Here is a 14,807-nt window from a genome sequence, read left to right as displayed (position 1 = left end):
TCCAGATACAGAAATGCAGGAATTGAAACTAAAAAATCGCATCTGCTGGGTCAAGATGGACTGTGCAAAGGCACAAACCAAACCCTCCTCCTGTTCTACCCAAACCCCTGCCTGGCAGCCTGAAATGCTGCAACACTTCTCCCGTACTGCCACGTCCACCCGGGATCCAGGGCAATTTTATCCATGGGGCAAGTGCAGCCACAGCCCGTTCCGGGGCAAAGCTCCGTCTCTCCCCGCTCCCAGACGCCCATCACTCCCCATCCCCTCCCCACACACACGCTACGACATCTTTTCCACTTCAGCTGCCCCCCTCTTACATTAAACATGGGCTTAAATATTTTAACTGTTACACAGTACTAATCTCAGTTTAATAAACACGCACAAACAACTTTAAACAAAGAAAAAAAAATAATCTACAATTCCTCACCAAGGTGCAAGAATGACAGAGTACCCAAACGGTTATTTTAGCCACGCTCCCAAGTGCATTAAACACCACATTAACAACCATCGCCGTGAGAACACACCATGCCTACACCCATCCACAGGTCCCAGGAGCTAACCTAAACCACCCCCCCCCCACCGACTACCCAGATAAACAAGGCTTTTAAAATGCAAGGGAGATTACAAAGCACCTGCGAAATTTATTTATATATTTTGCACAGAACACGCTGCTCATTTGATTTTCAAACCCTTCAGTTCGTATTGCTGCAGAGACAGGTCCTCTGATGTCTTGGGCACGTTCATGAAAGCTAGGGGAGTCATCTCCTCGAGATCCTTTTGTTGAACAAATTACTCAGCTCAGGAGTGACATTTTCGATTATTTACATCCTGAATAAAGAAAGGAAATTCATTTTCTAGAGTTCCTAAGATACGCTCTTTGAGGGGGATTGTACTGCTAAACATTTTCTCCTTTCGCACGTTCCCAATTTCAAAGACGACAAAACATCTTCGCCTTCTAAATTATTCCTTTTCTTTCATGATCCTCTAATGATTCAGGAGTCTAAACTTCACAGAGGGATCTTTGAAGAGCAGCGACTGCCAGCATAAAAGCTGAACTATTGTGACAAACTGCACAATTTAATGCCTCCATAGGAAGACATGTGCAAAGGAGCAAAATTACCCTAGGGAACCGAAACAAAGCCTGCAAATAAATTAAATGACCTGTAAACTAAGGTACTCAAAAATATATGAGATGCTATGCAGCTGTGACATAAAATATCACTAAAGAAGGGAGCCATTTGGGAGCGGAGCTGTTTTAAACTAACCCATTTTGCTCCGGGTTTGCAATGCAGTCGCTGCACTTACCCAGCACATCGCTGCACCTCAGACGCAGGAGGGGAACTTAAGTAACGCTAACTCAATTGCTTGTGATCATCTGTCAAATACCAGCTCTGAACCCTCCACTAAGCCCCTCTCCTAACACCCCCCGCGTAATTACTAGCGGATAGAGTCAATTCTCAACCCAGGTTAATAACCAAATTCCAGCCATTTGTTCCTGCGCGTTGCTGCTGCTTTCATTTCTCCCCAGGAAAGCCGATGAGAAGTTCAAGCTCGCTGGCGGCCCAGCAAAAGGAGCTGCTCATTAGTTCGTAGCAGATCAGCCGGAGAGACAGGTCTAAGCGGTAGGAGCCATAAATTGGGGAATGTTCTGCTTTCCTTGTCTAGGTAATTAATAGCTTCTAGACAGAAAGTCAAAGTCTCTCAAGAGGCACCAGAAAAAATTTCAACATTTGCATACAACGTGTAGCACCTCGCAGAACACTGGGCAATTCGCAGCGAGGGAAGGGGGACAGGAGAACATCACTACGACCTTCGACATCCCCCTCTCAAATCCCCCCGTACACAAACCAATGGCCCATTTCAGCAGGAGCCCCGACAGGCGGCAAGCACAATGCAAAGGGCTTCACCCCTCTGCATCCACAGGGGAACCTTACCCTAAAAAGCAGGAGTCTCGCACAGGCCCAGCTCCCTCCAACCTCACTCACAGGCAAACGGCACTTCGCAGGAGCCGAGCTTTGGGTTATGTTTCTACAGACAAGCTTACAAAGCAGATGGGGATTCCTGATGTGTTTAATAACTGAATCCGCGCAAGTAGGCAAACGGGATTTCAGTGCTTCCCTGCCAAGCTCAGTCCTGCTGACAACAAGCTGTCCAAAGCCGTCCGTCAGTCCCCAGCAGATCAGGAGTCCTGGCTTTCCAACCAGGACAGTTCTCAAACTGCAACCCGGTCATACCATTTTTAATTTGCCTTTCCTGGGCTTGAAGCAATGGTTTCAGCCTGTCGTTTACAGGCTTCCGAGAGCCTGTGGACTAGTTTGAAGGAGTCCGTGAAAGCTGACTGAAATTCATGGTACCTCACAGGGTTCACTCTTCCACAGGGAAGCAATGAGCACCATCAAGACGGGATCAGAAGCCTCTCGCCTCCTACCTCATCATACCAGAGGGAAGGGAGAGTTTTGCCTTGTTTCCCAGCAAAATGCCCAGTCCCTGGGCTATCAGTCCACCCTGTTTTGCAACTGCTGAACTCAAAGCTATTTATTAATAATTATTATTACTACTTTAAAAAAAACCCAACACCTCAGCTGCCAACATCAAGCTATTCCTGAAATGACTCACTGGCCCCATTGTGCCGCTGTGCAGGCACAAGCTGGTACCTCCCATCACCCTGCACCTACCTGCCCTGGGGCTGAGGTTTCAGATGGTTCCTCACCCTTCAACCACATAGCAGAAACCAAGAAAAACCACGAGGGAAACGTCTGACGCAAAGCAATCCTCATCAGCTGGGAAGCACCTCTCACGGGCAAACCAGAGCTCTAACACAGAGTCATCTCATTTGGACAAAACTGGTCTGGACAAAAGCACCTGGGATGCTAGCAGAGGGAATAGCAGAATCACAGTCCCAAGGTCAAACACTGCTCTTGGGGAGCTATAGAAACAAATTACAGCATAATACTCTTTCCAGCATCCACCTGGGGGGTACTTAAGAACTTTTCCCAGCACCTTCACGCATTGAGCTTATAACCCTGATGGAGGCCTCAGATTTAAATTAAGATGACCTCTGGTTACCCACAGCAAGAAAAGACACGGCATCTGAAACCGTCTCTGCGAAGGGAATGAGTTTCCCTTGGTATCAAGTTGACACAGGACAGCTTACACGGGGACAACTAAGAGGATTACTGACCCCAAACCTCCATCACCTCTGCTCGGGCTGAGCTGCTCGTGAAACAACTGCAGTTAACAGCCCTGGTATTTCAGTGGGAGTAGCCAATGATGGTGGATTTCACTTGAAACAGATGCTGTCCCCACAAGGACTCTACTGAGGCACAGAGACAGCCCTTCCCACTGCCCCACGGGAGCCCTACAAACCTCACGCAGGGAACACCAACCTGACCGAGCCACCTTCCCCTGCTCTTCACAGCCCACCCAGCCTCTGCCACCGGCCACAGGCTGTCAGCCGGTAAGGTCTCCCAAGCGCCTGTGCGAACAGGACTCTACTCAGACGCTGTGATGTTGCAGACCGTCCTCCTGCAGGGAGCAGACGCCTCCTGCCAAGCACAGACCCTGCCCTCGCAGAGAACGTCCTGGAAAACACACTTCTCCCAGGGAGAAGACAGCACAGAACTGAAAAGTTCAGGAAAAAAATAAAAAATGATGCCCGGTGCTTTTTAAATAGCCAAGAGGCAATAACAGCACTCCAGGTGTAAGGCAGCCGCAGGAAGGATTATTCCTCCGCACAGCCGGTCAGTGCGTGCGTGTTCCTGGGGTTTGGTAGGGATGGGGGACTCCTTATTTGTTCAGCTTTTGAGTCGCAGTTCCAGAAGGATTCACACCAGTGGGTAATGATTACAGCTCAGTAGGCAAAAACGTGCCACTTCAAACTGGAAACACAGCAAGTTTGTGTATTTCCCTTGAAAATCCTATCGTAGATAAGGGTTGAAGGTGCTTTTGGACACATTAGTGTGTCCATTTGCATTAATGTCCATCCTGCGGACATTGATACAGAAGCACTGTGTATTTCACAACCTTATAAGGAATGTTTAAATGAGGAAACTCTGAGAAAAAGGATAACTCTCCCAATTTTAAGTTGTACAGGAGCTTTTATGGACGAACATAACCACCCCCACTTCCCCCGCCCTCCTGCAAAACCCTGTTGCATGCTTTACCCAGGAAATTCCGTCTGCTTTAATACAGAACACTTGACCACAATTTCAACCGATGCAAGAACTGTTCGCCCTGCAAAAAAAGGAGCAATGTCATCCTCCCAACAGTTGGGAAATAGCGGGTTTTCTACGCAATCACTGCCGGAGTCTCCCAGAACTGCCAGAGCCTCCCAGCAGCAGCTCCGGCAGCTCCCGGGAGCTGACCCCAGGGGAGGGGACGGAGATGACACCCCAGTGGAAAGCTGCTGACCTACTGTGGCAGGCAGGGTAGGGAGTTCCTTAGTCCTCCTCCCACAGCTCTGGTTTAAAGGGGTGTGGAATGGCTTAATTATGCCCCTCAAGGCAGGAAGAAGTCACTTGTCTTTAAATACTCGGGCTTTTATTGAGTTAACATGTTTTAACAAGGTCAAGGCTTGAATGGTAAACTCTTACCCAAAGGGGAATTCGCTGCTTCCCCCCTCGCAATTCATCAGCATCCACCACGATTTGTTTCTGAGCCCTAGGTCAAAGTCACAAACTTTCCATGCAAAGAAAAAAAAAAATCAAGAAAAAAAAATATTTAAGCAGTCGGAGTAAGTAAACTTTCCATTTCTTCACCATATTTTAGTGTCCCAGAGAAGCACTTCGCACTCAAACGCAGCACCCACAGGCATCCCCCTTGGAGGGGGCTGCAGGCAGGGTGGCAGGGAACAGGACGACACTGGGGTGGCTTTGCCTCCTGTCACCTGCCCAGTGCAGGGGTGAGCTCCAGGAACGCCCCGCAGTGTAAATCCCTGCAGTCTCAGAGTGAAAACAGCTGCGGAACAGCTGGCTGGGAACAGAACAACGGGGCACAGGCCACCAGAGCCAACCCCTTCTCCCCACATCTGCCCCCAGCATGGCTGGGTACCCGTTAGTAGGAAATCTCCAGAAATAAACAAATAAATACTGCAGACAGATGCTAGAGGTAAGCAAATGAATGCTGAATTGTTTAACAACATGGAAAGAGAAATATAAATTGCAGCCTTCCACAAAATCACCTCCCCCCTCCCGACAAAGGCTTCCCAGTTTTGTTTTCACATCAGGCACCAACAGGCAAGACCATTCCCACACTCCGTGAATCCCCACGCACTCATTTACATCGTCAGCCTTACCACAACATTACCAAGCCTTGCAAGCCCAGACTCCCAAAGAAAAGCACACCGTCACCTCTCTGAACGCGTGCCATTTTCATCAAAGCAGATCATTTAACCACGTGCAGCAGAAAGTCACTTGCTAGGCGGGAGCGGGGACAGATTACACACGTTAAGCCAACTGCCCTTTCCTTGCCAAACCTCACCTTCTTCCTACAGCCCAGCGAGAGGCAGAGCCCCAGGGACGCGCATCGCTCAGCCTGCGCTGGAGAGGTGTTACTGGTTGTCCAGTTGAGCATCCCTCAGCAGTAGTTACTGACATGAGCAAAAGCGGCATCAATCAGACATAAAGCAGTTTTAATTTCTCCACACAGGAGTTTGTACTGGTTCAACTGAATTTGCTTTTAAATCAGGTCTGCTTAAACTGGAGCAGGTTTCCTGCTGCGATTCAGATATCCCATTACACAGCTCATCCCAGCAGCCAGCTCTGTACAGCCCAAGCTAATGGAAAGTTGAGCAGTTCACGGAAAAAATGCTTCTACACACAGATGAAGAGGCAGATTTTTTTTTTAAAAAAAAGAAAAAAGTCCCACACAATTTTGTATACAGAATTTACCTTTAGATTTTGGTACATGATTACATAAAGGTAAAACCCAGGAAGACAACACGCTTCCAGACACAAAGCACCAGTCAGAAGCAAGAGTGCTGGCTTGTTGGTTCCCCGATCTGGGCTTTTTTCTCGGGCAGGCACAAGACAGACCCGTTCCTCACCGGGAGCAGGGAGAGATCATTCTATCGGGGCGCTCGATGCTGGCACCAGGTGATGACAGATCACACAGAGCAGTAGTGCCAAAGCACACAGGGTCCGTCCCAGCAGACAGGAGACCCACAAGGTAAACACAGCGCTGCCAGACCGGCCCCGCGGCTCGCTTTAAGGGAGCAGATTGTACTTCCATGCCTCGAAATGCACCTAGAATAATCTGTAACAAGATACTTAAAACTTCAACACGTGTAAGGGCTAAAATATAATTTCTGTCAGCCTAATAGGCATTACAGGTCCACGGTGTATTTTATTAGCTAGATGCTAATGGAGCTACAATACATCAGGTCACATTCTAAAAGTTACAAACAGTTTATAAAGGCTTAATCAATCATTAAATAGGTGTTTTAATAAACAGCTAAATCAATCATTACAAGCCATAGCTCTAAGCGAGCTATCAGGCTTTATAATAATCTGCAGTATCTCCATCGAGGTACTCGTACCTACCTATAAACCATCATCATGTTACAGACCTGAAGAACAGAACACACTCTCTATCATTTCTTAATTATCTGTATGTAGACCTTAATGTAAATATAGGCCATACATGGTCACACTTCACGTAGGTGATGTTAAAAATACAGATGAAACGTTGTGGAGCACTACAAAGTGGTCCTTTGGGATGGTACTGGAGAATATTTAATAAAGTCAAAAGCTGCGGGCTAATTTCCCCCGAGAGTTCCCATTTCGAGCCTGTCGCAGTGAGAATCCATCACAGACAGCAACGATTCACCCACATCAGAGAGAAAAAACCCTCTTCTTCCCTCCCCACTGCCAGGCACCGGGGTATCACCTTCGGTAAATGACAGAAGCATCTCTTCCAGGGCGCTGCCTGCAGCCTAACACTCCCAGCTGCTGCGAGCGCGGCTGCTGAACCTCACTTGCTTGCTCCGCAGGCTGCAAACTGAGCATCAGCAGCGACTTCCAGGGGCTGCCAACATCCCACCGCAGGTGAGCATTCAGAGAGGAGAGAGGGCATCTCTCTGCTCAGAGGCTTGCTCAGCTTGGAGGAAGCTCCTGAGCAGCCTGAGGCTGTATCCAGCGCCAGTCGCTCCCGGCTTGGAGCGACTGGGATGTCAGGAACTGCGTGCCACAGGTCTGACCTGCCACGGGAAGCTGAGTTTGCTCCACTGACCCAAAGAGGAGCTGACGCTTGGGAGCGGCAATTCCCGTCCTTGCTCCTTGGTTGTACACACGAGCAGCCTGTGCTCTCTCCTTCAAGAGAGGACTTCTGAAAGCAGACAGGCAAGGTGACAGAATAACTCTCACATCTTTAGACAGAGCTCTTCACACTAAGAAATCTAATGTAGCATTTCTTAGGGGATGGGGAAGCAATCAAGTGCACTCCCACCATCCTCCCCAGCAAGGAGAGACCAGATATCTCACCTGAGCTCAACCTGGGGCTGCTACGTGTCTGGGAGGGATGGAAGGAGAAAGGGAAATACGTTCAACTCCAACAAGACATGGTCTCTGCCAAGAAATGCACTGCCAGTTCCTCATTTGCTTTGCTGAGAGAAGTTAAAAACAATAAGTGCAGAGGCACACAGCTGGAGCAGATGTTTTTAATTCTTCATTGCTCACAAGCAGCAGCTCTTCCCCTCCTGCTCACCCACCTGCCCTCTCTGCCAGCATCCAGCGGTGGGAGCGGGAAGCCAGGGACGGAGCAGAGCCTTCCCTCGAAGCTCCCACCCCAGCCTCTCCCATAAACCTCCCTGGGATGGGTCATGATCAAGCTCTTCTGCTTGGTCCTCCTCGGCATTCGTGACAGGTAACCTTTGTAAATACTTCTCAGCAATCCCGAAAAGCAAGGCAGGCTGCAAGCGATGCAGGGGCATCTGTTTAACCCATAGACCAATGCATCAGAACAACCCACCTCCTGCGGCACCGCTGTTCTCTTTGGCACAGCAACCTAAAGGTTAGTTATCAGGAGTATTCACATTTCAAAGTAAAACAGCTAAACTTTAAACCATTTAAAAAGTCAGTACTGTGCCCGTACGTGTGAAGGGGAGAAGGGAAAGCCATCCTGTCCACCGGCTTAAAAAGACGATTTCAGGTCACTGTCCCTTATGCAACGAGAGCTACTCAGCCAGGATAAGATCAGCCACTAAGCAGGATTACAAATTTATCTTCCCTCAGTAGTGTGATCTTCCACTAATAACATCACAGAAAAAAAAAATATAGAAAATATTTTAAGAATTGCACTTTGAGTCGCTAGCAAGGCACGAAACGCTTGCGTGGCAAAAGGCAAAATCTTTTAACTGCCAGGGGGACACAGACGCAGAAAACAAAACACCGCAACCCTGGTGTCAACAACAGCACGGGAAAACCCAGGCAGTGCCGAGATGCTGTAAATCAAAGCAGCAGGGCTCGGTTCGGAGGGAAGATGCGAAACATCATCAGCTGACTCACACCGAGAAGCCAGGATATGACATGCTCCGCTCCCAACAGTACTTCTCTGTACCTGTAACTTACACCTGGGCAGTGCCTTCCTGCCCCAGGACTGTAAAAATCCATACAGACACAGCCTAAGACATCCAACCCCTTCAAAGGATTAAGGGCAATTTTTATATTCTCGCTCCCAGCCCTGGTCACACGCTCCCTTGGGCCAGCGCTGCCTTCGCTTGGCACGGAGCGGAGACAGCTCCGGCAGCTGAACTGGCCGAAAACTACCCTACACCTCCCGGTGTCGGTACAAAACTTTAAACCCACATTAAACTTGCAAATAAACTTTTAGAGACCACAACTGAAATGCAATAAGCCTCTACACCTAGATCCACACCTAGTGATTTTGAGCGTGGATCAGAAGTATTTCCCAAAATTGTGCCAGAAATTAAAACCTATATATCCAAATAACACAATTTTGGGATACGGACTTCCCGGTCTCCCATCACCGTTTGCACAAAGACTTCAATCTCATCCCACTAATCACTGCAGCAGGCAAGAGCGGACTCCATCAGTGACATCATTGCTAGATTTGATTACAGTGCTGATTACATCATCAACCACAAGAGATTATGCAGCTTTCCAAACAGCACCAGCAGCTTCTAAACAGCTTAGGCAGAGGAAGCCGTAAAAGACATAGATATTTAAGAAGTCCCACATTGTTAATTTAGGGTAAGAACTTTCAACGTTATCTTTTGGAAGTATCAATACACAAAGTATTTTCACATGCCCTTGCTATGTTAGTGAGCCAGCTTGTGCTTGTAAGAATATTTTGGTTCCTGGAAAAAAAAGGAAACACACACACAAACTAACTGGGAGTGTAGGACCCTGCAACAAGGCAGCCAAGACTGAGACTTCGTGTGAGCGTAACCGAGAACGTCCTCACTGGTCATTTGGGGGAATAGGCAACCCAAGATTTGCCAAGTACATGATAAGGAATGTGCCCGCTGAACCATCTCTCTCCAGGATGGGAAAAATACTTAGAAAAGTCTATTTAAATGACTCCCAGCAGAAGATAACGAAGTTTAATGACAGGAAGTCAAATGAGAGCCAAGCGCCCATTACAGAATCTGGCGCTTTGTGGCTGGGAACACGAGAAGGACAGTGTTTTGCTGTCCCTGTGCCACACACCAGCATTAGATCCATCATGGGTAGCTGCTTCTTGCTCAGCCTCCCCTCCTCTGCGTGGACTATTTGCAGCAACAGCATTAGAGCAACGATCAAGCAGATGCTTAAAAAATGCAGAATGACGTTCAAACGACATCTATCCATAAATCAGCCCAAACCACAAACATCTGAAGAAGATTTTCACTTAATCCAATTTACTGTAATCTCTCTCTTTAGTTAAAATGACAGAAATGTCAAAATGGGACTTTACTCCCCTGTCAAAGCATCTCATGGTGAAAAGGAAAATAAGCAGGCTCTCACACGCAGCACCACTTATTAGGTTAGAAATGTCAAAACTGTACTTTGATTCTCACTATTAGCAGTCACATCCACATGCTGTGCCCTTCTGTTTCACTTCATTTCCCCCAAAAGCGAGCACAGAGCATATGCCTGACGCCATGCAGCATCTATGCAAAAATGCAAGTTACCCACTTTTTGTTTCTGACAACTCCGCGCTCATCTCCGGTCGAGGGCAGGCAGACCTTCCTAGGGTCTCTCTCATATCACGTATAAGCAGTCTCATTTACCATCAAAGGTCTCAGGAAGACAGCCTTCTGCTGCTTCCAAAAAGTGAAACAACAATCCGAGCCTTCGCAACAGACCAACCTTAAATTGCTTCCCCCCATCTCTCCATGTTAATTAGTGAACAGGATAATTGACTCTCTGCCCAGGAGTCAAGCACGTGAGTGCCTGCATATATATATTTCCATGTGCGACCGCGTGTATCTTTTTCCCCGATGGTCACAAAAATTCAGTCATTAACCAAGAGTCCGGGAAAGTGAAAGAAAAATACCTACTGTCAGGAGCGGGGTCTTCATGCATTATTTAACGAGAACTCTGTTGGCAAAACTGGTGTTGTTTTTATATAAAAGCTAATAGAAATTGTACCTCCAGGTGTCAAAACACTGATGGTAATTCCTGCTGCCTCAGACATCTTGATGTTTCAATTTTAGCAGTATGAGGAGCCTGCAGGGAATCCAAGAGGGTAAAGTGCTTGTACTCAAAGAGAAGCAGAGAGAAGGAGAGCCTTTTTATTTCTTTATAAAGGGCTCAGGGGAACAGTTCTACTCGCTGGAATTATCAGATCTGGTTCCCCTGCTCCTTCCCTTCCTTGAAAGAGGAAAGAGCAAGATAGGCTAACAAGGAGCGATTGTACCGTGTCGACAGGAAAAAAAAAAAAAAAAAATCAACGAGGCTTCTAAGGAGAAGCACAAAGACGACGTGAACAGAAGATATCGTTGGGGTGCTGCAGCACAAGAGCAGCTGCAATTAACGGGATGCCTAAATAATTTCCACAGAGTGGACAAGCTGGGATAGAACAGCAATTTTGATTTCTTCTTTTGAAGTTTGTGCCTAAAAGCACAGCAGCACGTCGGACCCTCCTCCCCAACTCCCCTCCCTTACTAACTTCCAACTTCCAACCGCACTCCGTGTCCACCCTTGGTGCCAGGGAAGATGAGAGCCGTATCTCCACCTGCGCAAGACGAAAGCCAACACGGGGAAGCTCTAGGCTGCTGACACCAGTGCACCTAGGGCCCGCGGTACTCATTTATACAGAGAGCAGCTACCTGCTGGCTTTGCTTTTGCAAAAGGATGCCAGTTCTCCGCATCAGCAAATGGAAGCATCTCCCAGACCTTCCTCCCAGCTCTTTCCTGGCCTTGCAAAGCACTGCAGATGCTGGCTGATCTGCCAGTCTTGGTGCTTGCCCTCTGCTCAGAAGCCTCCAAGGTTGCAGATGACATCTCAACTGCCTCCTCCCGTCCTCCACCCACTTCTTAACCTTTTCACAGCTTCCTCCAAGATTCATTTTGTGTAAGCCATGGTTGGAAGCGACTGCCCACCTCTGAAACCCGCTGCTGACAGGCAAGGGACGGCTGTGTACAGCACCCTACAGTAAAAGTACACTGGGGGAATGAACCTGCAAAAGCAAACCCACGCTTCTACCCAGAGCAGTGCCTGCTGCCATGGGCTTTACAAAGGTTTTTTTTAAAAAAAAAAAAAAGACTGAGCATCCATCTCTCTTGCTTTCTCTCTCCATTATCTGCACACCTTCTGCCACCCCACAGCTCCTCTTTTTCTGACACAGCAAATATTTGATTTCTGGGCTACAGAACAAATGCACTGACGATTCGCACCCCTTTGGACCAAGTCCGAGGACAGGATCACGCAGAACAGACTGAGCCCACTGCACCTCCCCAGAGCAACGATGGCACTATAAAAGCTAGAGATGCAGAAAGCGTCATCTCCCTGAACACCCCCTGCAAGGCACAGAGAACTCTGGCCAAAATCAGAGCCGTGGCAAAGGCACGAGGAAGTAAGCATACCCTTCCAAAATTGCAGTTATTAATTTATTCTGGCACCTACGAAATACTTTTTTCAGGCCAACGCTCCACCTGAAAACCACACATAGTCCAAGCCACCATCCTCAAGCACCCCAGCAGAGGCTGCGAGGAGGCGGCCAGATCTACACAGCCCTTAAAATCCATCCTCCTGGGCTGCGGCTTCTAGGAAAGCCCCCACGGTCTGGGCACTCCTGTTTCTCCTGTTTCCGTGTCACTTCCACCATGGAGGAAACTGAAATCAGGACTGCGGCGGAGGGGGACAGACAAGGAGAAAACAGTAGCTCAGGAATTTGCAAGCAGCTCACCATGGTGTTCAAGGGGAAAAAAACAAAAAAAACCCAACCAAACAAAAAAAACCCCAACAAAACACACCAACTTCTCCAAGCAGCCACTCAGCCAGGGACACAAAGGTCTTGGAGTGATCCTTCATTGGGTCACGAACTTTTGCAACCCCGTTGCAAAAACAGCGCTAAGGAAATTCCCAAGGAAAAATAAATGGATGCAAGAGCGAGGTGAGGAGTGCCAGAAGTGCTGCTGCTGAGCGCTTTTCACCTGAGCAACATGCCCAGCCCTTCACACACGCACCTCTTCCCCTGGCAGCCCACCGAGCAGCACAACCACCCCCCGCACCCACATCCAACACCTCCCAGGTCCTGCCTTGCACTGGCCACCCTGGAGCATCGCAAGGACCAGGCAGGGACCATCCCATCCAGATCTGCATCCTGCATGATTTTCCTGGACAGCTGTACCAGGCCCCCTCCCCACTCACGAGTCCAGCTTAGGCATCACTTACAGCTCGCTAAGATTTCAGGGACTGGCGCCCATCACTCCCGACCGCCCCAAGAGAGACATTTGTTGCCTCCTCGCTCCTCCAGCCATGTCTCAGTGCGTGGTATAAACTTTAAGAGGCAATGACCTCATCGTAGCTGGGAAGAGGGAGGCGGGGGAATTGGCTACTTGCCACCTTCTCATTTTTCACATTAAAAAAAAAATAATTTATGAGAGAAAGCCCATTTTATTCATAAAAAAAACCCCAAACCAACACATTAGAAGCAGGTGGTCTGCCTTGGAGTGCATCGCTTGTACGGCAGCTCCCGGAGGGGCACGTACCTGGGGCGGTGCAGAGGGGGACCCCCAGCACCCCTGCCCCAAGGCAAAGCCCCCAGCACCCCCTGACACCCCACTGCTCCGCCGACCATGCGGGGAGCGTCGGGCTACGGTGCCAGCATCTCCTCCCATCTTCATTAAGGCTGACTTCCCCTGTAAGAGCAGGGAGGGACTTCCAACTCCCTCTAATTTGTAACTCCTCCAAAAGGGCAATTAAAAAGGCAAACCGTGGCTGACGACTGGGATTTGGGTTCAGCTCTCCGGGATCAGGCCATCACACAGGGCTCTGCGGTGAGCAGTAACTGCAAGGCATGTCACTAATTTTGCCCAGACGTGTATCGCACCCTATTTCTGAACGCACACATCGCATGCGTGCGGCGGGCTGTGGATGCAGGATACACGAATCCTGCATACTCACACATTTTATATACTCGTATTACTTATGTTATAGATTCACACATACATTACTCATAGCTCTTAAGAACAGAACATACAGTTCATCTTGGCATGAATCCCAGAGGAAGAAAAAAAAAAAAAAAGCCTCGCAGTAACAAATCTAACTCGCATTGAGTCCAACAGCATCTGTGGTAGGAGTTAGAACAGTATTATGGATCATTAAATTATTGAATTATTTTGTATAACACACCCATGTGTCTCTGATAACACCAGTCGAGCCTCCTGTTTCAAGGGACATTTCCCAACTCTAAGCATCCCACCACTCTCCCGAGTTTTTGCCGGTAACTGCTGAATACACGCAGAAACTATGGGAAGCTGTGGAAAAAGCAGTTTATTTCTGCCGTGTTCCACTGAGGCGCCCCTACATTTCAAGTTAGGGCCCAAACGTGTTCGCATGGGACTGTAACTCTCCCTAAGAGCAGCAGTATCTCTGAAAATAAGCACGCTAGCCAACACCGGGCTCCGCTCTAGAGTATACTGTCACAGCAGCAGAGATATTTAATCTGTACACACCACAACGCAAGAAGTCAGATTACCGCGGGCTGAGAATGTAACTCCCTAGTAGGACGCTGTGTAACGAAGGAAAAAGTAAAAAAAAAAAAAAAATCATCCTTCTTCATACCCCCCCCAAAAGCAGGCTTCGTCCACTCTTAGGAGCTTTAGACACAATATATCAGAGAGATTTTAAAAGTCACCGCCACTACATTATTCTCATTTACTGAAGGAGAAACGAGCATAATGAGGCCAGGCACAGCTCGGGCGGCACCGACGCTGCCCCGCTCCATCCCGCGCGTCCCCCCCGCAGCATCCCCTCCTTGGCTGCGGCTTTCCAGCAGGAGCAAAAGCACCATCCCGCCACCCCTCCCTCCAGCAAGGGATTCCCACCGCACCAGAAGCGTCCTCCCCAGGAGTACGGGACCCACGACCCTTAGAAGCAGCAAAACCACCCGCACCTCTAAGTTTTGCAAGCGGAGTTTACCAGCAATAACTCCTTCTATGCAACAGCCAGCGCAAAAACAGCAGCTGCAAACTCCCACTGGCCTGACCAAAGTCAAAACACATGGCGCACTGCTTTTCAGGCAAGCCCAAATTACAGCATCATCTGCTGACTGTTCCCGGGATGAACAAACCCACATTAATTACAGGCTAAACTTTGCTGTTCACCTCTCCAAAGCACAAAACATCAGCAAAACTGCTTTG

At 48.5% G+C, this 14,807-nt stretch overlaps 1 protein-coding gene across 25 annotated transcripts in view; it reads right to left on the bottom strand.

Annotated features, from left to right (window-relative positions):
• Nucleotides 1–14,807, bottom strand: part of NCOR2 (nuclear receptor corepressor 2) — a 253,248-nt gene that overhangs the window by 185,379 nt on the left and 53,062 nt on the right. The gene's annotated exons all lie outside the window — the stretch shown is intronic.

This window comes from Larus michahellis, chromosome 13, assembly GCF_964199755.1.
Source record: "Larus michahellis chromosome 13, bLarMic1.1, whole genome shotgun sequence".
NCBI lineage: Eukaryota > Metazoa > Chordata > Aves > Charadriiformes > Laridae > Larus > Larus michahellis.
The sequence above is the reverse complement of the archived record's forward strand: the minus strand, read 5'-3'. Positions and strand labels throughout refer to the sequence as shown.